Source organism: Arvicanthis niloticus, chromosome 1 (genome assembly GCF_011762505.2).
Source record: "Arvicanthis niloticus isolate mArvNil1 chromosome 1, mArvNil1.pat.X, whole genome shotgun sequence".
In the NCBI taxonomy this organism is placed as follows: domain Eukaryota; kingdom Metazoa; phylum Chordata; class Mammalia; order Rodentia; family Muridae; genus Arvicanthis; species Arvicanthis niloticus.
The window spans coordinates 100,879,278-100,905,004 of NC_047658.1; the positions used below are offsets into that span (position 1 = coordinate 100,879,278).

The following is a 25,727-nucleotide window of genomic DNA, read 5'->3' on the forward strand; positions in this document are numbered from 1 at the left end:
GATTATGATTTAATTATAACATTTCTCCTTTCTCTGTCTTCCCAACAAACCTTTTCATACACGTCCTCTCCCTGCCCCGCTGCTGCTGCTTCTTTCAAATTCATAGTCTCTTTTACACTAATTGTTATTGCATGCATATAGGTTATACATATCTACATATATATTCCTACATATAACTTGTTCATTCCATACGATGTGACTTATATGTCTGTTTCCAGGGCTGACTGTTTGGCACTGGACAACTGTGCTCTTCCCTGGGGAAGGCCACCTCTCCTGCTGCCAGCTTGCCTTAGTCACTTACAGTTCTTTGTATAGAGTTGAGGCTTTTTTTTCTCCCTCCCTCCACTTTGGCATGTTCATTGGCGTTGCCTCTGTTCAGCTCATGATGAGCGGTCATTGTGATACTCTATGGGTGTAGCTTCTGATATTCCTGGGAGACACAATCTCACAGAAAACTCTATCATCCTTTCTAGATCTTATAGTCTTTCCTCCCCATCTTCCACAGGTTCCCTAAGCCTTAGGTTTGGGAGTGTTTTATAGATGTATCCACTGGACTGGGCTCCATGACTCTACATTTTGATTGGTTATAGTTTGCTATAGCAGTCTCCATGTGTTGAATACTTCCTATGAGCCAGGCACCTGTTTGGCTTGTAGCATCTCAGTTAACCTCTACAGTAGCTAGCTATAGGGGTCTGTGCTCTGATTTTTGTTCATTTATTTGTTTTATGTCTCTTGAGAGAGGGAGGTCCAGCCTGGCTTTGAGCTCCAGATCCTGGCTCAGCCTCTGAGAGTACAGGCTCCGGTCAGTAAAGTCAGCTCTAGCTCTAGACACTGTCTAATCTAAATTTAAAGGAAAAAAGCCCCAGAGATACAGGAAGGTCAGGTGACCTGGGTATAAAGTCTCACCATAGTTGGTACTTAAATAAAAGATTATTTATTTTTACTTTATGTGTATGAGTGGTTTCCCTGCATGCACATCTATGTACCACATGCATGCCTGGTGCCTACAGATGTTAGAAGATGTCATCAAATCCCCTGGAGGTGGAGCAATGGATGGCTGTAAGACAACATGTGGAATGAAACCCTGGTCTTTTGCAAGAACAACAAATGCTCTTAACTCTGAGCCCTTGTTCCAGCCCACACTTTGTGCTTTTGTGCCTTGTGGAGCCACCGGTCCTTCCAAGCTGATCAGGTGATTGATGTCTGTTGAGCATGTGTTGCAGATACCATGTGAAACAGCGGAGAAATGTGTAGAGCAGAATAAGGGCTAAGTAAATGCACAAATGCAAGAGTCAATCTGAGGGTAGCACAGCGGCTCTGTCCATTCACAGGACACCCCCCCCCCTTGGCTGACTCATTGTCCACCCCTCTCTCCAGTGCATTTGATGACACCAAGCAGGTACTAGATCAGAGTGCTCTAAGATGCATATCTACTATAAAAGTGGCTGGAAGTCAAAGGCCCTTGGAGGAAATGAAGAGGGACAGATGGACAATGAGTGTATTGGAAATATGACAGCAACTGTCTTGTACTTCTACTCAAAGAGAAAATCAAATTAGATGGCTCTCTATCAGCAAATGGCAGAAGAAGGCAGATGCATGATTTCACAAGAACATCCCTTTCCTCTGCTTATTAGATTAGCTGACCTAACAAGGCATTCTCTTCCTCTTGACACCAGACAATGAGAGGCATCTCAACTTTGCCAGGAGCTGATGTTGCTGGTTTCCATTCACTTTGGTGTTATTAGTGATACCTAAATAACTTGCATTTAGCCAATAATTATTGTGCTGGACCATGGAGGGAAAGCAGAGCTTGAGCTTCCGCACCTGGGGAGGATAAATTCAGAGGGCCACAGCTGTATGAGACACACCTAGACCTCTGCCTGGGGTTGGAACTGCTTCCAAGCCTGCAGCTAGCCCAGGAGGTGGTACCCAGAAGGATTTGGAAAGGTGATGGGAAGGAACCAGTTACCTCTGAACAAATATAGAGAAGAGCAGACACTGAGGACGTTCTACTGGGCGTGGCCACACACTGAAAGGCACAGACTATTGGGGCAGCAGGCTAGGGTTCTGGACTTGGTGAATGTGATAGTACATGCAACTCCTACACAGATGGCACGCACGTGTGTGTGTGTGTGTGTGTGTGTGTGTGTGTGTGTGTGTGTGTGTGTGTGTGCTACTGAGATAGGCAGCTGGGAATGAAACTTGAAGGCTGTTACATGTCACTATATTTGTCCTCTATAACAGGAGCTATGACACACAGCGGTGCCATGAGTGGACAGCAGCATTGGAACACTCCTCTACTCTGACAGCGACATGGAAAAGACTTTGAGGGGAAGGAAGGAAACAGGAAGGCTACAGAGGAGGCCAGTGTGAGTGTACAAAGGCTAACACTATAATATCCATGAGTCACACCCAGGAGGGGCTCAGTGCAACTCCAGATGCTGATAATGGCTGGGGTGGGAGGAGGCCACCTGGGATGGGACAGAAAATTGGTGAACTCAGCTCATTCACATTGAGTATGTGATTTGGAAGGACCTTTTCTTGGCTCTGTGCAGTTAGCAGCTGACTATGTGTGTGGCTTGTGGGATTGCTTGGAGTAGAGACACCAGTGCAGTGTGGCGGGGGACAAGCAGAACTCCACCCTTTCCGTCTGAACACTGTATTTTCTGATTTCAAAATCTTTGGACACACATGGCTGAAAGTGGTCATTTAGGCTTTTCAGTAAAATGGTCTGATGTAGGTAAAGTTCTTATAAAATATGCATTTCTGAAAATGCTTGGATATTGAATCAAAACACAGACGCCCTCCAAATGGATTTTTTGGGATCAATATTGAAATTACACTTCCCTGCATTTAGCATTATGTAATTTAGTTATATAGCTTGAGTGAGATGAATTCCATTAACGGGACCCATGCTAGGCTTACTCATTTTGGTCTCTGAGAGCCCCTCTCCTGCCCCCACCTCAAGTGAACTTTTCTCTTGTGCTCTGCCAGGATTTGGCTCCAGAACTTTCCTTTGTCCATTTAATTTTTTTGTTGGCTTGTTTTTCCCAGAGTAAGCTGGGACACAGGGCAGAAGTGACATCCCAGACTAGCCCTGTGCCTGGCACATGGTGAGCATGGAACACAGCAGACAAACACTGATACAGAAAAGCCACTTGATTCAAACTGATTAGACCACTCAATGTAAACAGGGCTTAAATGGGTGCCTGCTCTCATGTGCACATACCTACGTTCAGACTTACGTGTAAACGTAATTAAATATCATCAATGTCAGATCGTGTATAATAACAACATAGTAATAACAATAAAGAATTCTCAAAGCTTGAAGGCCATTTAGATAAACCCTGACTCCTTGGTATCAACTTTAAAACTGTTTAAATGAGGGAAACAGAGAAATGGCAGAGCAGCATCAACTATGTGGGTTATAAGAATTTATGGTTAATATGTAAACTCCCCATCATTTCTTAGAAGAATGCACATAGGGATGTGGGTTTAGTTGCCCTGTACAACATAGTCACACAGAAGTGTCACAAGACAGCTCTTGCCTGTCAGTCACCCCAGCAGGCCCTGTGGATGCTCTCTATGATTGAGTCATATGTGTGTGTAGACTTCAGTGACTCTGTCCTTCTGGAGACCCATCTGATTCTCAGGCAGAGCCTCTGACCTGAACCCATTTTCTGCTGCAGATTCATCACAGACTATTATTCCACAACTTACAAAGTCATTCATATAGAAATGTGGCTTGTGGTTTTCTCCCGCTAGAATGTGGAGATGCAGCCAAGATGACTGAGCCGAGAGGTGAAGCCCCTGAAGATTTAACGATACAGCACACAATAACAATCATGGCTAAAAACCAGGATTTGTGCTTGCCATCTTACTATGATGACCATCTTTCATCTAATATTATCTAGTCCTAAATTAGAGCTAGGTAAATTTAGAGTCAATATGTAGAAGCAGACCAGCACACACCCTCCCGAACCCCCATGGATTATGAAGGATGTTTTGTGGTTTGTAGCAAAAACCCTAGGCTGAGCAGAATCACCAATTTATTAATGTGATGTCTACAGAGGGGGGCAAATAATATACTAAAAAAACAGTATATGGGGGTATAAAGTTAGAGGAGAGAAGCGGGTAGAATCTTCAGTTAGTAAAATGCTTGCCATGTGGGCACAGGGGCCTGATCTGGGATTCTTGGCACTTATGGACCAGTTGGGTACAGTTGTACCCACCTGTAACACTAGCACTGAGGTTTCAGGGTAAGTGGAGGCAGGAAGGTCCCCCCCAACCCCCCCCACCCCCACCCCGAGCTGCTAGTCCAGTCAATCATTGATCTCTAGGCTGAGTGAAAGCCCATTTCTAAGGGTAAAATGGAAAGCAATAGTGAAAGACACCCAGTGTCCACCTCTGGCCTTAATATATATGTGCACACAATGCAGGTACACCAATGTGCACATGAATACACAAACACACCAAACACACTACACACATGTATAACTACGCACACACACACACGGAGTGGGAGAGAGGAGAGGGAGGTAGACAGATAAGAGTTGGAAAATGAAAAAGGAGAGAATCTGAGAGGCTTCATCTTCCCCGCTCAATTCGCCTTTGCTGGTGTTTCTCAGAACTTTTGTTCCCTGTTGTCCCTGGAGGAGGTCAATGTCCCCTGGAAACAGAAGTGCTGGGTTCTTCATTTGGGGGAAGAAAGGTGAAGCATTACCACTGCCCACTGGCACCCTCCTTATGACCTATCACAGTTGTAGGTATTGTCACTGTCCTGTCTATTTTCTTGACAGAGACTCTGGAAGGATAAGGACTGTTTAACCCTAGCTACAAGGAAAAGGGAACAGTTAGAAAGGTTAAGTAACGTGTTCAGAGCCACATAGCAGAGCTCAGGGAGATGGGACTGGACTGTTGGGTTCTAAAGGCCATCCCTTCTAACCACTGGTTCACACAGCCTTCCTAGAAGCAATGTTACCCCATAGTTCTGAAGGCCTGAAACAAAGCAGCTGTCAGCCACATCCCAGAAGTGTATCTGGTCCACTGGAGTGAGTGAATGGTCAAGGAGGCCCAACATGCCTTTTTGCATTCGGTTCGGTTTAGTCACAAACTCCAGGCTATTTTCAGTTATCATTTCAGCATTTTGGGATTCTATTAGCACTGTATGTTTGTTAGAACATTATGGCACTCCATTCCTTTTCATTTGTTATTTTCTATTTACTAAAATGCTCAAAATATCAAAACATGTGATTTCTGCAACAACAACAACAACAACAACAACAACGATGATGGCGACAATAAAGCTTTCTTTGCCCAGATCTTTCTCTCTTGGTTTCTAGAAACTATTAAAACTGAAACAGTTGATACAGCATTTTGGAAGCTGTATGGGACAATTAAGTTTTGGCCAAATGACTTCTTAATATACTGCCTCCATTTGTAAGTAACAAATGTGCAGTGTTTTGGATCAAAGCATGGGCATCTATCTGTACAAGGAGCTGGTGTCATGGCTGTCTTTGGGATGGCTCTCTTGAGTTCAGCTATTCTCATACACCACTGGTATCATCACCTCAGCAGAAGCCTCTCTCAAGTTTAGTCACCTTCCTTGTTACTGTGATAAAATATCCCGAAGTTTCCAGGGAGAAAGGCTTTGCTTTGACTCGAAGTTTGAGGATACACATCACATCAGGGAAGGTGAGATGGAAAAGCTTGGGGCAGCTGAGCAAGCTGCATTCACAGTCAGCAAAGAGAAGCAAAGGCTGGTATTTGGCTTGATTTTTTTTCTGCATATCCAGTCTGGGGCCTCAGCCCACCATTAGAACAGGTCTTCCCACCTCAATTAACCTAAATACCTAACTTTATTGGGATGCCTGGAGGCTAACCTAATCTAGATAATTCCTCACAACCATGCCCAGAAGCTTGTCTCCAGGGTATTGTTAGGTCCAATCAAGCTGACAATCAGAATTAATGTGACTAGACTCATTTGTCAACCTTCTGTCCAGCCAAGATGTAGAAGCAGGTGAAAATGTCTTCTTTCTAGTCCTCAGCTCTCCCATGAAAGCCTTAAGTCCTTGGGCAACTGTCAGTTGTTTGAAATGATCACATGTTATTTCAAAGTCTTGAATGTGGGCTGTCTTCACTGTATGAGAATTGTCAAATTTAAGTAATGCAGTTGGGGGAGATGGGCGACAGATAGAATAGAAAAGTTGGAAATGCAATGAACTATTTTCACAGATAATTAAAGCCCCATGGTCATTTCTCTGGGAAAGGATCACAAGGTCATAGCTGGACTGACTGCTGCCAGTGCTCTGTTGACCTGGGCAAACAGTGGGATTTCTCAGGCTTTTTTTTTTTTTTTTTTTTTTTTTTTAAAGAAAAAAAGTACTATTACCACTACCAATAGCAGCAGACAACATTGGTCTAGGCCTCTACAAAGCTAAGCCATTTTATCTGCATTTTCAAATGTATCTATTTTTCAAGCAGGATCTTATGTATCCCAGGCTCCTGTCATAGGGAAGAATAATCTTGAACTTCTCATCTTTCTTCTTCCTGAGTTCAGACAACAGGCACATGCCACCATGCTTGCTTTAAGTACTGCTGGGGGACTGAACCCACGGCCTCACATATTCTAGGCAAGCGCTCTACCCGCTTAGCTATGTCCCCTGCCTCACATGTTCAAATTTCATGTTTGTGACACCTTGGCAGACAGGCATTTATTTTGAGATCAGAGGCCACACAGAATAGCTAACAGCTTGCCCAGGGTCACATAGCTGGCACCCTGTAGGCAGTTTGATTTCAAAGTCCATTTATTTGTTGCTATGCAAATTATTTAGTCTTATAATGGCCTCTCTGCCCAACTCCTTGTAAATGAACAACGTATGTTGAACATGGCGAGATTGCCTTTAAAAGCAATTATGAAAGATTTCTAGTTTGTGTTGACTTCTTACAGTGGGTTGAAGCTGAAAGGCACAGGAGGAACAGTGTGGGTCTGAAGGACACTCGTTCAGGTTCAGGTGTGGCCATTTGTGGCAGGGCAGGAAGAGCTGACACTACTCTTTACAGAATGGGACACTGTAAGTTCAGCTATGTAATTGAAAAAAATCAAGCCTACCCTATATTGATAATAAACTATAAGCTATGCATTTCAGACAACCTAGATATTGTCTGAAAACAACCAAATGGGTTTGATTTCAGAAGCCAAGTCAACTTGATTTTTAAGATTAATTTTAAGATTAATTTTAATTTTAAGATTAATTTTTTATTTAAAAAAATTATATATGCGTGTGTGTGTGTGTGTGTGTGTATGGTAAGGAGCATATGTCCATATGAGTACACGTGCCCACAGAAGAGAGAAGATCACCTTGAATTCTCAGGAGAGAAGCTGGTGTTACAAATGCTGTAAGCCATCCAAGGTGGGCACTGGGAAACAAACTCGGGTATTCTGAGGGAGCATCATACGAACCCATATCTCCATCCCTTCAGAGTCAGCTTTTAATTCATTTTTAATTGTGCATGGTACCCTGCTCGATGAGGGACATTTAGGAACCTCTGCTCACTGAGCACCCACACAGGTGATGGGACAGGGGATGCCATAACCTGAAGTTCTTTAACTTGCTACAGTAACATGGCAAAGGCAGGATTTGACAACTTTTACAGATGCAGGAGCAGTCTCAGAGATGTTAGGAAGTCTGTCCAAAGTCAACCCAGTTACTCAGGAGTTAGGATGCTAAGACATTTTACACCAAGCTCTTGAGTACACATCTACTTGTTTGTAAGTGGAGAAAATTGTTTTCCTTCACTTCTAGCCAATATCAGGTATGGATGGTCGTTTCAAGGAACAATGTATCCAACTGACTAACTGCATCTAACATGCAGGAGGGTTAGAGCTGAGGGATGTGCCTGCTCAGCCTGCCTGGAGCTTTCGGAGAGGAGTGGGGTCAGTCACTCTGACATCTCTTGTCACTTATGAGGCCAGCTTTCAGTTCCCAAAGGGTTTCTGTGAGTATCTGGGAGAAACAGTGCCAAGGGATAACAATTTACATGAGAAGACAAATCTTCAAAATAGGTCATCAATACTGCCAGGAGCAGCCCGGCTCTGCCTCTTTTTCTGTGACCTTGGGTACAAGGCCTGATCCCATGCTGGAGTGTTCTTAGCTGCAGCAGGGGTTCCAGTATCGTCTTGCGAAGGTTCGATATTTCAAAATATTTAGTAAATACTCTACATTGTACATTTACAAAAGGTAATTATATACATGCAAGTCTCAGTCTCTCTCTCTCTCTTTCTCTCTCTCTCTCTCTCTCTCAGTCTCTCTCTCTCTCTCTCTCTCTCTCTCTCTCTCTCTCTCTCTCTCTCTATGTCTCCAGAAGAGGGCATCAGATTTCTGGAGCTGGAGTCATAGGCAGTCCTGAATTGAATTGCATACTTGGGTATACTGGGAGTCAAAGCCAGGTCTTACTATAAGACCAGTACCTGCTCTTAACTGTTGAGCCATCTGTCTAACCCCAACAAAGCTGGAGTAATTATTGCTCAATAGCCTGTGGCTCTCAGTATCACCCCATCTTCTGTTCCAGCTCATCTTTTTTTGTCATCTAACCCACTAGGGGAGCCTAACACAGCCCCACACTCATTTTGGCACCATTATGGTCCTCCCTCCTCACCTTATGAAGTTATGGCAATATTTTAAAAGGAATTCTCAAATTGTGTCACTCCTGCATACAGTGCACAGTGCTCCTGACAAACTCTTGGAGATGGCCAGGACATTCTGCTCTCTCTCTGCCGGGCAGTGTGGGTCCATTTGATTCCCTAAGGCCTGTGTCCTCCTTGTCTTGATCTGCAGTGGACTTCTTTCTTCCTCTTCATGGCCATTCAGAAACCCTAACGCCATAGGTGTCCTCTTCTTATGTTGCAGTGACCTTCACGCCTGCTTCTCTCTCATTCTGTGTTTCCTGTTTGCCCATCTTCTGGGCCCTGTGTGTTCCTCAATTGTTTGGGGTTTGTCTGAGGTGTACAGTCCCATCAGGGCAAAGGCTGTCTGTCCCCTCAGTTTTTATACTAGTGCCTCCAAGTTAGTGTGTTGTGTGCTCCATGGACGTGTGTTGAGTGAGCTGTGTGTTAGTTACTGCTACATGGCTGTGACTAAAATCCTCACAGACAGCTGAAGGAGGTAGGGCTTATGTTTGCTAATGGTTCCGGAGAGTTCATACACTAGTATTTATAGAATACCTCATAGTTTCTGTCACCAAACCCAGGTCCGATAAGACCTTACATGTTTAATTTAATATGTTACTCCCTGGACTCATGCCCATTTTATTGGATAGAATGCAGCCTTGTGGGGACATCTCATGTGCAAGGCCAGCAAGTTTGAAGAGGGCTCAATAGAGAAAGTACCTGACACACAGGTGTGAGGACCTGGATCCTCAGTGTACCTGCAAATCTGGATGTCACAGTGTGGCATTGCAGGGTGGGAGGTGGAGACAGGGAGGTTCCCAGATCTCACTGGCCAGCCAGCCTAGCCAGTCAGTAAGCTCCAGGTTCAGTGAGAGATGCTGTCCTAAAAATGAGTCAAAGATTGATAGATGAAGACACTAATATCTGGCCTCCATATGCATGTATGCACATACATACAGGAGCACCTGCTTATATGTTCTGATATACAAACATGTACGTATGCCACAAACACACACATGCACACATACAATGAAGAATAAGAAAGATATATATCAAATTCAGTAACAAATAACATCAATAGTAATTGTATTGTTAATGCTTTCCTGCTTTGAGGAGGGAGTAGAAGTTATCATTGCTTACTCTAAAGTCAGTAACTATCAACATCAATAAAAATCCTGAGGAGATTAAGATATTCTGACACTTACAATTTCTATCATTTAGAACCTATTTGGTATTTAGTTCATACACACACACACACACATATACACACACACACATACACACATACACACACATACACACACACACATATATATACACACACATACACACATACACACACACATATATATACACACACATACATATATATACACACATACACAAACACACACATATATATACACACATACACACATATGTATATGTACAAATATATACATATATGTACATATATGTATACATTGTATATGTATATGTATGTATATACATGTATGTATATATAACATATATGTATGTATATATGTTTTATATATATTATATAAATATCTTCAAGGAAATGTTTCTAAATTGCTAGCATTAATAAAACATTTAGCAAGTTGTTAGGAACCATCAAACCAACATACACTTTGTTTGTTTGTTTGTTTGGAGATAGAATCTCATCATGTAACTCTGGCTGGCATGGACCTCAAAAAAAATCTAATCCTTGGATACACAGCCTTGAACTTCAGAATGAGTGTGTCTGGTCTACGTGTTTCTTCCACATACCAGCTACCCTTGGAGAGCACTCAGGTCTGCCGATTGGGTAAGCATTTTCCCAGTAATCTGGATGCAGTTCAGCCCTGCTCTCCTCACCAGCACTGCATGAAGAGGAGCTTTTATTAATTGGTGCTTGGGGCTGAGGGGGAGTTTCTTGGCCTAGGCGGAAGCCAGTCAGCCAGCTCCCAGGCAGACGTGCCGGCTGGCCAGCTGGGCTCTCTTAGACACTGACCTACATTGAACCAAGCTCACAGAATGTGTGTTAGATCAAATTTGTTCCTTTCTGCTTGCTCAAAGTGAGTTCTGCTCTGCAAATTTCCATGCTATCGCTGCCAGAGAATGAGACAAGACAGAAAAAGACCCCTCCATCCTCGAGATTTCTAAGCCCAGCCCACAAAGCTGCTCATGGGCTCTTGTAGAGGCCACCGAGAAATGCCTCTGCAGTTTGAGTACATGGTTTCCTCCCTTTCTAAGACAGGGCCCCTGACTGTGAACCTGAGTGTGCAGGGCGCTCATCAGTGGGCACACATGCTTTCCTGCTCAGTTGAGTTGGGACATCCTAGGAAAACCCGGGTGTCTGCCAGCAGCCAGCATGCACTGCTGCCTGTAAGAGAACTTACAAAAGGGGAGTCTGTGTCTCCGGGACAACAAAAGGATATAAAATATAAAACTGTAGAACAAAACAATAAATCCCACCTGAGTTCTACTTGCTGGATTCTATCTTCATGGGGAAGGGCTGTTCTGTCTTCCTTGCTTTAAAGAAGCTACAGGGAGCACTTGTAATCCTCAAGCCCAGTGTATCTTCCTCTCTGTAATTGACCTCCAAGGACTGGGCTGATCTCTCAGCTTCTTCTCTTTTCTGTCTTGAACAGAGCTTTGCATTTAGGTCTCACATGGCCCAGAGCCCAGGGGAAGAACCATCAAAAGACAGGCCGGTATCAATGGGCCATGGTTGGATCTCTTTCCAGGATAAAGGCCCCATGATCAATTATTCCCACATTGGGGCCTTTGACTTGCCTCCTTCTGCTAGATGGGCTCCCAAAGGAACACTCTCCCAGCACCTCCATTTCTTATGCACTTCCAGTTCTGTAGGTTACACGAGAGTGTAGCTAATCCTATCGTCTAAATTTTCTACAAGACCGTAAATAGTGCAGTCAGAACAGTGGATGGAGTGTTCCATGTTCCTCTCCTTATGTGTAGGAGAGGGCAATATGAATGGCTGTGTGGAGTCAGTTAAGCAACTTACCACATGATCGTGTTTTCTGGGGTTGTGAGAAATTGAAATCTGCAATGAGCAACATGGCCTCAACCCATAAAATCAGTTAACAGCTTTGGAAGGGGGAAGAGTTGGTCCACATTTCATTCACGCAGTAATTTCTTATATTTGTGATGTATCTGGAGTTGTATGCTGTACTTAACATCCTAATGCTGGAAGCATTATAAAAAGCTGGCAACTGAGGTGGTGTGTGTGTGTGTGTGCGTGTGTATGTGTGAGTGTGTGTGAATGTGTGAATGTGTGTATGAGTGTGTGTATGTGTGTGTGGATGTGTTTGAGTGTGGGTGTGTATGTATGTGTGAGTGTGTGTGAATGTGTGTATGAGTGTGTGTGTGAGGATGTGTGTGAGTGTATGTGTGTGTGAGTGTGTGTGTGTGTATGTGTGTGTGTGAGTGTGTGTATGTGTGTGTGTACATGCACGTACCTGGGCAGCTGTGTGTGGAGACAGTAGGCTGATATCCAATGTCTTCCTTAATCTCTTCCCTAACTTACTGTTTTAAGACAGGGTCTCTCACTGAACCTGGAGCTCACAGACTGTGATCCCCTAGGTTCATTTTATCAGTTCCTAGAGTTACAGAGACACGGAGCCACACCATCACATGTTTACACGGGCCTTGGAGATCTGAACTCAGTAGGTCCTTATGGCTATGCAGTAAGCACTTTACCCATGGAGCTATCTCCCAGCTCCAAATTTTCTTTTCATTACAACTTTTCTTACTGTCCTATGCCCAAAATATCTCTGGGGTGTGTGTGTTTGGGGGGAGGGGGGTACTTACTCCATATATTGACCCTAGACTAAGAATTTTCTTGTCTAGATGGATGTTGGCCAGAAAACAAGCATATAAACACACAAACAAGCAAACAAACAGCATGCTTCCCATCTTTTTGTCTTCCTGGCTGGAAAATGCAGTGGTCTACTTGTTCCTTCTTCTTTCTCCTTCTCCTCCTCCTCCTCCTCCTCCTCCTCCTCCTCCTCCTCCTCCTCCTCCTCCACTCTCTCTTTCTTTCTCTCTCTCTTCTTCAAACAAGGAAAACAGAAAAATACTTCCTCTAAAGAACCCAGAAACTCAGATTCAGATGAGATTTGTGGTTTCATTTTCACACAACAATCTTGCATGCGAAGTTAGGAGTTGGGATGACATCATGTCATCCCACTAAACACATGCTCCAGAAACGCGTTCTTCATTAAGAGCTGAACGCTTTCCATGTGTCTGGGGGGAAAAGAGCTAAATACGCTGAGCAGGGAGGGAGGCATAGTTTAATGACTAAAAAATGTCATCTATAATGATCTGCCTCAGTAACCCTCCAGAGTTCCCTGAAAGGAATACTCCAGTCACCTGAAAGCTTATTGAATTAATCAGCACTTCCCAAGGCCAGAAAACAACTATGACCAAGTGCATTTCTCCACATTCAGATTTGGGAAGCTGAATCAGTGTGGAAAATGGATAAAATACCACCAAAGCTCTTTCTTTTTCCCAGAAGCCTGGGTGTTTCCAAGGCTAAAGAGTCACATTTCAACCCCCTGTAGGACAGAACACTGTTTTACCCTGAGCATCCAAATCCGGACCAGTTATTAGATGAGCCTGTGGAATCTGTGCTCATTTTGTTGGGTGTGACAGTGGCATTGTGGCTATGTGGGATCCATCTTGGGCTTTGAGATGGTTCTCAGATAAAGTCCTTCTCTTGTAATCATGGGGACCTGAGTTCTGGCTCTAGGACTAATCTATAAAGAAAAAAAAAATCAGAGCATGGTGGCTTGTGCTTGTAATCTCAGCACCAGAGATGCAGACACAGGAAGATTCCAGGGCTTGCTGGCCAGTCAGCCTGGCTCCTAACAGAGAGACTCCATCTCAGAAAACAAGATGGCTCATACCCATGATCTTCCCCGTACTCCCTGCAACCCACTGGCTCTGTGTGTCTCTGTGTGTGTTTCAGGCAAATGTAATACATATTTTTCTAAACCGGTGAGCATTAAGTCACATACATCATGGCCCGTTGTCCCCAGATCTTGGCTGGCATTTCAGACCGGGTACTGACCATAGCATATGTCACCTGGAAACATTCCTTTAACTGTCCACTCTGGTCTCTGTGTCAACGCCACAGACTCAGAGCACTTTAAGTTTTTTTTTTTTTAAATCAGTTTTTATTTCTCTGTGTGTATGTCTGTGTGCTTATCCATATGTGTAACATGTATGTACAGGTGCACTCAAAGATCAGAAAAAGGTGCCATATCTCCTGGAACTGGAGTTACAGGAAATTGTGAGCTTCCCAGTGTGGGTGGTGGGAGCTGAACCTCAGTCCTTTGCCAGAGCAGTTCCCTTGGCCTTCCAGCAGTGTCCCCTCAGGATCTGGTTCCATATTATCCAGTGTCCCTTTGCCCTATCTTATACAATGTTGAGATACAATTCACCTGCCTTATAATTCACAAGTGATACAAGTAATCGATTGCTTTTCAGTCTATCTTTGCAGACCTGTGTGAGCATCACCCACATCGTCATCTGGCTGTTTCTCTCTCCCTGCTTTGCCCCAAACCCCTCACCCTTCACCCCTCAAGCCTGTGCATTTTCTCTTTTTCATGTTTTTTTTTTTCTGAAAATAACAAGTTTTAAAAAATGCGCTCCCTCTATGTTTTTGAAGCTAAAATCGTTTGCCATTATCTGGCAGTTCTTGTGCCTCTACTGAGGTTGTGTGTTCTCATCTCAAATAATGCCCTAGATGTCATATGCCGTCTTCAGGATATCCCATTTGCAGGAGACTACATGCCCCCGAGTCCATCACTGATAGAACTGTGATCACCTCAGCAAGGGGAGTGGCTATTTCACCTCTGTATTGGGGCAACAGTGAGCTCTAGTCTGTTTGCTAAGAGAGACATAGCTACTATGTAGATGCTGCTGACTGGCTGCTGTGTGGCTTATGCCCAGAAGACACTCTTCCAAGAGCTGGCCTCTGAGGGGCCTGGGAATTCATTCCATCTATGCAGCCACCATCTGCCTATGGTTAATGGAGAGCCTGACTGTTGATGATGCTGTGGAAGGCGATCCTGTTCTTCATGGATCTTGTAAAGTGTCTCTGGGACCCAGGAAGAAAGGACCCTGCTTGATAGAATGAAAAAGATCATGCTAAATGGCCACAAAGCATTTTGTACCTGTGTGGGAACACCTTGTCCCTCCATTCAGGTAGTCCAGCAAGCAGTGACTTCCTAGGATAGCCCAAGCTCTCTATATTGCTTTTCGTCCACCTCAGGCCCTTTGATTTTCTCCCTAAAATTTCCACAGCAAAATGCAGAGGCCACAGAGGGAAAGAGATGGCAGGGAAGGCAGCTGCTGAGAATGGGCTGTAGGTGAGAAAGACAGGAGAACAGTAGAATCTTCTTCTTTAGGTCAAAGCAGACCCAGCACCTCACCACTCACTGCCTCTGGGCAGGAGAGATGAGGCTGACCCCTACAACCACTCAGAGCCTTCTCCCTCAGAAGCATGGGGAACTGGGAAGAAGGAGGCCCAGACATGGGGAGGCAAGATCACCTCAGGGGTGTAGTCCTACAAGAATGGAACAAAACAATAGCCTAGCAGTGATCCACCGCCAAGACAAACAGAAGAGCACACACAGAAGGAGGTGGGCTCACAGTGGAGAGGAGAGCTTTGTTAGGGAGATGCTGACAGCACTCAGAAACCTAAGGGCCACACAGCCAGGTGCAGAGAGCTTTGGTTCCCCTAATCTGGGGCCTGTCTTCTCCCAGGGCAACTCTGCAAATTATTATTATTATTTAGTCGCAACAACAATAATGACTCAGAAAACAAAAACCAAAACAGGCCAACTATTGGAACACCAAAAAGAGCTTTCTAAGGAGTTTTATTTTAAACATATGTTTTCTAAGAGAGCAGGGAGGGCTGCCAGGAGTGCAGCACGGAGTGTGTTTCCCTCTCTCTGTGTACAGGGCTTGCTTTGGAAACTGTCTATAAGTGCCCCCAAGGTTTCTCTTGTCCAAATACTTGAGGATGGGACATGGAGTTCTGAGCTTAACCTAGTTATCTCATTGGAGAGGAGTGAGAGTGAAGAGCTAGGGATTACAAGTGATGGGATCATAGGGCTATGGAAGTTGGACAGAGGGGCCACTCGTGCCATCCAGTAACACAGAAGAGCACCACTTACCAGCGTGCTTTGTAAAACCAGCCCAGCCACTGGCCACCCTGCTCTACAAGCTGTTGGTGGAGGGATAGGGAGCACCTCTACACTTTCATTATGGAGTTCCATGGGGTCAAGTCTCAGGTGATGAAGCCCGACTGGTATAGGAACACCAGAGGTGGGCAAGATAGTCTCTCCGTGTACCTGCAAGGTCAGTGGACAAAACTGTCATGAAAACTGGCATTTGGTATGTAAGCTCTCAGCAACTTGGCATCAGCAAATGTCTGTCTTGTACCCTATAACCACAGATGGCTTCCACAATGGGTTAGGTCACCATGGTCCTAGGTCTTGGGTCACAGAACTGGGAAGCTCATAAAAAACAGACCATGCATTGAGTTAGTTCAGCTAAGACCTCAAACACATGCAGCTGCAGATTGCTCCAAAGGAAAGAGTGTCAGCCAGGGGCCAAGGAGATGGTGTGTTTGGAGTGTTTGCTACACTCATGGAGACCTGAGTCTAGCACCCATATAAAAGCCCAACATGTGGTGGAGTGTGTCTGTAAACTCAGTGTGGGTGTGTGTGGAGGGATCCTAGGAGTTTGTACAAATCATACAGCCTAGCAAAAACAGGGAACAGATTCTAAATGTAAGATAGATTTGGTAGAGGTTGACCCCTGGCTTCCGTGGGCACATACCTGGACATACCTAGTATGTGCATCATGTATCCACTACTTTTTCTCTCTCTAAAATAAAGAGAACCAGTTGGGGGTGGTAGTGCAGCTACTTGGGAAGCTGAACAGGAGTATCAAGAGTTTAAGGCCAGCCGTACTTGATTATAGAATAAATTCAAGGATGGCCTGGGCAACCTAGGAAGATCCTGTCTAAAATCAAAAATAAAACAGGAGAGTTTAAGGATGAGTCTCAGTGGTTGTGGAGCATCCATGGGGCCCTAGGTTCAACCCCCAGCTCAGCAAGAAGAAAAAAAGGAAGGAATTCAACTGCAGAAGCATCGTGGATTTCTGTGCATGCCAGGTCCTCCCCCCAATCCCCCAAGCCCTGTTGGCCTCTGCCTTCAGTGAGAGAGGTAACGGTGCTCTCCACCCAAAGCTATGAGTCAAACTTCTGGCTCTTCTATACTTCAGGGTGGAATTAATTATCACCAGGCCTCTTAAGAGATTCATTTAAACGTGATATAAAATAGAGTTTACTGTCATTTTAAATAAAGACACTAGATGAAATTTAAGACATATGAGGAGTAGAGAGAATACCAAACCAGAAACGGCAGGATGCTGTGAGGGTTTCCAGAGAGTTCTGAGTCATCCAGTGGGTTCTGCCATCAGAATGTGCAGCTGGCTGAGTGAAGGACAATCTGTGTTATGTGGCCCACAGTGCAGCTTGAGTCTTTTGTTTCAGTTGTAAAGGAAGCACGAAAGTTCGTAAAGTAAATATGATGATTTTCTCCCGGTCTAAACACAATGACCTTTTAACAACAAATGGGGATAAAAACTCAATTCAGAAGGGCTTTGAAGAAAATCTCCTACTGTCCCCAACAGTATAGAGACTCTTAGTGTTAAGAGGTTGGGTGTTACTTTGGTAGGATGCTGAGGGACTGCTTGTTGTCATGGTTTACTGCTGAGTCCAGGGAGAAGATTCAGAGAGAGAGGAAATCCTCAGGGTGCCTCCTGTTCTTGCAGGAAAGGGTCTGTTCACTGAAGAATGTGACATCCTATTTGTAGAGAGCCACAGTGGAGTTATTTAAAAAAATGTACATCATTAAAAAAATAGTATACACACACACACACACACACACACACACACACACACACTCACACTTATGTGTGCTCATTTCAGTATAGAGGTTAGTGAAGGACATTATTCTTTCTATGTCTGTGAAATGTCCTGCTCTATAGAAAGGGTCTCTCACTGAACCTGGAGATCTAGGATGGAAGCCAAGTTCCAGCCATTTTTTGTCTCCATCCTCCACGGAGCTGGGGCTACAGGTGCAGGTGCAGTCATGCCCAGCTTTCATGAGAGCACGGTGAGCAGTTTTCCCCACCCCATCTCCCCAGTCTCCCACTGATTTATGTCTTGTTGGGAGACTGAGTGTGCTAAAGTGCAGAATGAGGGAGAGGTGGGTCTTTGCTGTGCTGCACTTAGCATTCACTCACGGCTGCATGCTGCTGAAGTGCAATGTGGGCAACGTTCAGGAGGGCATTTATGAAAGGAGAAGCTGGGTTGTAAAACTGTTTGAGGGAGCATAAAGAATTGCTTTACCTAGGATGTAAGGAGAAGGCAGCATCAGATTGCAAATACAAAAAGGAAATAAACGTAGGGTGAGAGAATAAAAGAATGCATACTGCTCATATATACAACAATGACAATTATAATTAAGGAACAATGGCAGTGGCCACTGTTTGCTGCGTTCCTGCTTCGTGTAATGAAGGGTGCTTATCTTTTCTTGTTTAACACTTAGCTCCTAAGGGCCCATGATTCTGACGGTTCTATAGAGGTCAGATGTGGTGAGTACCTGGATCACACAACAAAGAAAACACAGGAATGCCCTGGGACAAATTAAGTCCCCTCCAGAGCCTACTGAAGACTGGAGACTAATCAGGACAGAGTGGTTTTTTTTGCTCTTTTGAATTACTTATTTAAAACACAGAAGTAAACAACTTTTTTTTTTCTTTTTCTTTTCTTTTGGTCATTTAAGAATGTGGGAAGGGAGCCCAGGGTAGAACCAAGATACCAATCAGCAAATAAGCAGTAACAAAGAATAAATAATTAAGTCAAGAGTTAGTCCATGCTTGATTGTAATGTAGTGAAGAGGGAAAATCCAACAGCTACCAAATGTCCTATACTGCAACAGCTTAGGGAAAAAAAAAAAAAAAGGTTTGTGCTTGGGTGGGGCTATCTGAAGTGAAGCAATATGAAACTCAAGTGTTTGGTGTCTTAATTTACCCTCACTAAATAGGAAGCTCTTCTCTGGGTGTTTGTTGAAGTTAATTCATTAACCTCCCTCTGAACAACAGTGCAGACTTTCTTAATTGGTATTAAAAACCAAAGCCTTGATCATGACTGAGCAAGCCTGTGTGCTTTATTTGCGGCTGTTATTGCTATAGAAGTGGCAGTGTTAATATCTGACTGGCTAGAGTAGATAGGTATGCTGGTGCTCGCCTATAATCCTAGCACAGGAGAGGCGGAAGTGGAGGAGTCACTGCAAATTCAAGGCCAGCCTGGTCTCTATAGTGAGACCCTGCCTCAAAACACCTCCTAGTTTTTTTTCTACAGAAATGGAATTTATTTTTTTAAGTTTTATTGTGCAGATATATATAATATGCTTTCAAATAAATATGCTTTCAAAGAATCAAGGAAAATGTATTTATCAGAGGAACTTGGTTTTTTATGACATGGTTCAGTTACTAATCCATATATTCATATTTATTTGTGCATATTATTTCCCATATATACATACATGTGTATACACACATACATAAATGTATAAATGTATATGTGAATGTATTGTGTCTATGTAGGTGATTGGGAGCTGCCATGTGGGTGCTGAAAACCAAACCTGGGTCCTCTGCAAGAGCAGCAAGTACTCTTAACTGCTGAGCCATCTCTTCAGCTCCTTAATCTACATTTTTATAAAATTAAATAATTTTACATCTAAATTTAAGCAATCATATGTGCTGGAGAAAAACTAAAAAAATACCTGTTCTCCCCTTTGGTTTCTCTTAGGCCTCATAAGAGGTTAGAATATAATGATCATTTTTGAGAAGTATCTTTAAGAGTGTTCTGTAACCAACAACTGAAGACATACAGTTTGCCAGTCTCTTTCCTATAAAGATGAGTACATAAAACCAATGCATTTCTCAGTATGCTCATGGAAACAACTGTATCCCCTGATAACGAAATGAGTCCAAAGCAACGATAGACTTTAAATAAGAGGAAAACAGGTGAAGAACAAATCAATCAACAGAAGTTCCATAGAGAATCTTTCAAAGGTGGAGCCCTGAGATATACAAGAGGACCCATCTCTATCATATGCAAACTAAAGAATGTGACAAGAAGCTGTCAGTGTTAGCATTCCTCCTAGGCTCCGACCCACAGTTACCTGGCAATAGCCAGGTAATGCCTGGCTTACTATAAAAGGGGTTGTTTGGCCCCTCCTCACTCTCTTACTCTCTTATTCTCTGGCCCTTCTCTCCCTGCCCCTTCGCCCCTTCTTCCTCTCTCCCCATCTCTTTCCCCCTTTCTCTCTACCTGTTCCTGGTCTCTCTCTCTCTCTCTCTCTCTCTCTCTCTCTCTCTCTCTCTCTCTCTCTCTCTCCTCCTCCTCCTCCTCCTCCTCCTCCTCCTCCTCCTCCTCCTCCTCCTCCTCTTCTTCTTCTTCTCTCTCCTTCTCCTCTTCTTCTCTCTCCTCTTCTTCCTCCTCATCTTCTTCTCTCTCCTCCTCCTCCTCTTCTTCCTCCTCTTCTCCTCCTCTTCCTCTTCTTCTTCTTCCTCCTCCTCCTCCTCCTCCTCCTCCTCTTCTTCTTCTTCTTCTTCTTCTTCTTCTTCTTGTTTTTCTCTCTCTCTCTCTCTCTCTCTCTCTCTCTCTCTCTCTCTCTCTCTCTCTCTCTCTGTCTGTCTGTCTTGATTCCCTTCTCAACTCCCCTTCCTATGCCCTAAATAAACTCTATTCCATATTATATCTGTCCGTCATATGGCTCATATGGCTGGTACCTCAGAGGGAAGAGACTCCTCAGCATGAACCCATAGGCACCCCCTTCTACCTCAATTCTACCTCAGCATACTTCACTTCTACCAAACACATCCTTGCTAGTTCTTTCTTTTTTATATACAACACAACAGTTGGGTTCTCTTGAATGATCCTGATCAATGCATCTGTGCCACTTATTTTCTGAATATGAATGGCCTGTAGAGAATTTCCCAATACTCCTGCTAAAGTTGTTTTAAGTGTGCCTAAGAGTGCAGTAGGTCCTGTAGCCCCTATCTCCTTGATGTTTCTCTCTTTTGGCATCCATGTACTTAGTATATGTCTTTTCATTCTGGTTTTTCCCTCTCATTTTTGTGGACAAGTCATTACACCAATACAGTGAATTGGTAGCACTTTCATTATACACTGGACTCAAAATGAGCTGATCTAGTTTGTTAGGGTCAAAATAAGTTCCTAACACCTAATAAGGTTGGGATGACCAACTTTAGAAGCAAAATAAAAAGGCAATTCTAAGAGAAGAAGTTGGAGTACTCTAGAAATGCTTTGACTTTGTATAGAGAGATGGGTGGCACCCTTTTTTATAGAAAGATGCTATGGAGTCAAGGATATTTCCTCTGTATTTTGACTATATCCAAACATCATTCAGAGAATATAAGCCAGCTTGTTCATTATAACAGTAAACACTGAATACCTCGACATGCCACACTGGATACTGAGGAAAGAGATGATTTTCAGTGTGGTCCATGTCACCAAAGTCCTCCAGTTTGTTAGGATAACTAACATGAAAACAAATGTAAATAAAGTATCCAGATTTGGACAGCAGTTGATGCATGACATACCAGGCCTGGTAGAGGAAGTGTGGAGTGCAAACAGGCACGTAGACTGGAGATGTTTGAGTGTACAAGCAAGACTTCCTAGATGTAGTGATGGTATGAGAGCATCTATGGCAATTTGACCAAGAGATATCCCCATAATTCCAGGCATTTGAACACTTGGACCCCAGTTGGTGGCATTGTTTGAGGAAAGTTAGAGGGTATGGCCCTGCTAGAGTAAGTATGCTGCAGGATATTTGATCACACTGTGAACCCTGAGATTGTGTTACTTACTGAAGCAAATCTATTTCTAGTTGTAGTGTGGCTCAGCCCTTAGCACACACCTTAGTCCCTCTGGCTGAAATCCAACACACCCTTAGTACACACCTTTAATCCCAAACAGTGAAGGTAAAGTTAGTTTGTAGAAGGAAGCACACAAGTTTGAAAGTGATGTTCAGTTGAGTGGCAGACCACGTGATGGATCAAAGAAAGATTTGACAGAAAAGATCTGCCCAACTCCCTTGAAAGGAGAGAGGAAAAAGAGACAACAATAAGAGGGAACAATGCACAGAGGGAGAGAGAGAGGAGGAGGGCAGTTTTAATGGGACAGTTGTGCAGAAAGAGAACTAGCTAGACACAGGTGAAGACAGCATGAGCCAGAGAATTAGAAAGAAGAAGAAGATTAGATTGTATGGAGGCTAGAAGCTTCCAGAAGTAGGCCTAGGTTAGCAGACTGAGGCAGCAAGCTTCAGAAATGACAATTACATCAGGTGAATAAAAGTTACTTTTACATACGTATGTCATTGGGGCAGGAGTTGAGAGAATATATAGTCTTGCCCTACTTCCTGTTTGCTCTTTCTGCTTCCTGATGTGTTCTTTCAGCTTCTTGCTACCATGCCTGTTTGCTGCCATGCCTCCACCCCATGACAGGCTCTTATCCCTGTGAAACTTTAAACCCAAAAGACTCTTTCTTTTGGACACAATGCTTTTTCTTATTATAGGGACAGACAGGTAAATAATGCAGTCTTTCTCCCATGTCTTCTTATCTGCTTTCTTGACCAAGGAAAGAAGTTCTAGTGATTAAGAGCGTGCACTATTCTTCCAGAGGATCAAAATCCAGTTCCCTGCATCCATAGTAGGAAGCTTACAATTTCCTAGAACTCCAGCTTCAGGGATCTAATGGTCTTTTCTGGCTTTCACAGGCACCTGCACTCAAGTACAGAGACATACATGTATACATATAATTGAAAATAATGCAAATAAATCTTTCAAAGAAAAGTTCTGCTTTGATTTTTCTGAAATGTGTACAAAAGTTATTCTTCAAAGAGAAATACTCTGTAGGTCTCAAGGTCTATACAATGTGCATCTAAATCACACTGCTAGAACACAGATGATGTGATTGGAAATAACACGTGATCTGGGATAGTTGCCTTGGCCTTGGCGCTCCATTAAACAATTCTTAAATCCCTTCCACATTCCACAGGCGCTGTCATTGCCACAGTTGACACATGAAGACTGGTGTTTAGACAGATGAAGAATGTTTTAAGGTCATCCTTCTCATAAGTGTCTGGGATGAAGTTTAAACCTGACCCCTGTGGGTGCAGGGCTTCAGGTCTGTGCTATATGTAAGGATTGTAGCTAAAAAACCATTCCAAGTGTTTTCATCTTATCCTGTACTCAAGAGCCAGGCCCTGCAGTTCAGGAAAGATATAGATCTGCAGCTGACCTCAGGAACCAGTTTCTGTGTTACTGGGCTCTTAGGTTTATAAACACTACCTCTCCCTCTCCCTCTTCCTCCCTCCCTCCCTCCCTCCCTCCCTCCCTCCCTCCCTCCCTCCCTCCCTCCCTCTGTGTGTGTGTGTATATACACATACACACACACATATATATACACATGTGTGTATAGACTGCAATTAATATAATGTCGTGGGACAAAAGATAGAAGAGGAATTTAGCTATAAGTTAACAGATGGCTTCTCAGTGGAAGAGAACTTGGGGTTCCAGGTTGCCTCCACTCTCTCTCTGATCTCTGTTAAGGAGACTTTTTTTAAAAATTACAATCTAGGTTGAGAAAAATGAGGTCTTAAAGATCCCCATTTTTTGAAAGAGCAAAATACCACAAGAGTTTTGTGGATGTTAAGATGTCATCCATTGGACTGGGCAGAGCCTTTTATTCCAGGTCCATTTCTGCACAGCCCTAAGGCTACTTCTTGTATAAGTGAAAAAGTGATGGTCTGATGTCTGAAAGGAGGGTCCAAATGTGACCCCTTCCTCCTCAGGAGCCACAGCTTTAGCATAAGAAAAATTGTAACAACAGTTTAGTATCAGGAGTATGTGTATATGCATATGTGTGTGTGTGTGTGTGTGTGTGTGTGTGTGTAGAGGTATCTCTGTCTACATGTGTGCGCATGTGCATGCATGCATGTGTATGTGCACATGTGGGATGTGTGCATACAGTGTGTATGCACATGAATGTGCCTTTGTGTGTTGTATACATTATCCATGTGTATGTTTACATGTATGAGTATCATTTAATGTCAACCTCCATCCCAACGAGAGAGCAAACATAAAGGACTAAAGTGTTAAAAAAAAAACTTTAGGAAATCCAAATGCAAAAAAAGGAAGTTTGATAATAAATATGTATCAATTATCCACTCCTCCCAAAAGATGAGATTTATATCTGGAATAAGTGCAGTACTTGTTCTAAAAGGACTTAAGACCAAACAGCCAATGTGCCTTATTTTCTTCGTGTAAATGTTTATGAAATTTACATTTGATGTTATTGGTTCAGCTCCCTGTTCAATTTTACAGCCTTATCATGTACAAAGAAGTTTCTTGAAAACACACTAATGAGGAGTGACTTTATTACTTTTCAGGTTTTTAGTTCCCCTTGTGGCTCTGTATTTCCACAGTGAGTTGTCATCATTGTTACAGTTATACTAAATACCCTTGAATTATTCAAGAACACTCTGGGATAGGGAGAAGGACATGAGCTTAGTAATATAAGGATGATGAAGAGTAGCTACAAAATACAGACTATGCTACATAGGAATCTTGACCATGGTTCTTAATTCCTCAAAATAATTTGAGCAGGAAGGGACATTGACATATGACATGGCACCCAGACCCTACTCCATTTGTTGTAGTTATTGATACATCACAGGTAATTATAGTAGTGTTTGGAAGTGTATCCACTTGTCCACACTTCTAAGCATCCATCCACTTTTGCACTCATTCTATCACCTACCTAGTCATGTTTCTAGCCACCCACTCACCCAAATACCCAGCCACCATCTATCCAAACACCCATACTTCTATCCACCAGCTGCTTATCTTCCCATATTTCCCCCCTAGTTCCCCTGTCAGCCATACATATATCTATACAGCCATCCCTTCAATAAACAGAGATTACATGTATGATAAATATCAAGTACTCAGGTGGCAAAAGGCAAAGGGGCCAGTGAAGTGTTAGAGCATGTGAAAGTACTTAGTGTGCAAACAAAGTTCAGCCCCTGGAACCCAGGTAAAGATGGAAGGAGAGAACTGACTTCAGCAAGTTGTCCTCTGACCTCCACATTTGTGTTGTGGCTTGTGTCCCACTTCCCTCATGCGTATGAACATACAATAAATGCCACTAATAAAAAAAAAACCCTTAGACATAATGTAAATTTTTAGCCACAGCAGCAAAAGCAAATGAAATGAGTAAATAAAAAAAAAAAAAGCAGACTTAAGAAGAACCATGAAGAAGATGTGGAATTTTCATCCCCATTTTTATTGAGATACGATTTCAATAAGAGGTTTACCTAATTGGCATTATATTGCTTCATAGACCATGAGCCAGCATTGGGCTGTCAGAATGGGCACCAACTGCAGGTCTTTGGGGCTAATGAGTGAGTCCAGAAGTCTGTCTCGACTTAAAGGATGGGGTATTCAGCCATTTCTATTAATTTTAGTTGCATGGCATGGGCAGTGCACATCAGTCTGCTCTACACAACATCTTTTTTTTTTTTTTTTTTTTTTTTAGATCTTTCATTTACACTTCAGATACCATCCTGTTTCCCCATTCCCCCCCCCTTAGAAAACCCCTATCCCATGCCCCCTTTTCATTTTGCATTTATACATTTTTTTAAGAAATGTTAATCATAGGCTTTATAAGTTTGGTATTGTTCAATCAGAGGTGTAACCCACTACCCAACCTAGATATATCAACTATCTTTGACTGGTGGAGATACATGAACATCTGCTTCCCTGTCTCCCCCCTCTATCTCTCTTTCATCACCTAGCTTCTCCTCTCCTTCTTCTTCTCCTCTTCTTACTCCTTTTCTTCCTCTCAGTACTCCTCCCACCTTAGCTCCTCCTACACATCACCCTT

At 43.2% G+C, this 25,727-nt stretch overlaps 1 protein-coding gene and 1 long non-coding RNA gene across 2 annotated transcripts in view; one reads left to right on the forward strand and one right to left on the reverse strand.

Moving 5' to 3' along the window:
- The window catches only part of Adam12 (ADAM metallopeptidase domain 12), a 328,831-nt gene that overhangs the window by 124,981 nt on the left and 178,123 nt on the right, over positions 1-25,727 (reverse strand). The window lies entirely within an intron of this gene.
- On the forward strand, positions 532-10,534 carry LOC143436283 (uncharacterized). Its single transcript, XR_013106433.1, has 3 exons — positions 532-1,192; positions 2,245-2,369; positions 10,323-10,534. It is a non-coding gene; the product is annotated as an uncharacterized LOC143436283 (long non-coding RNA).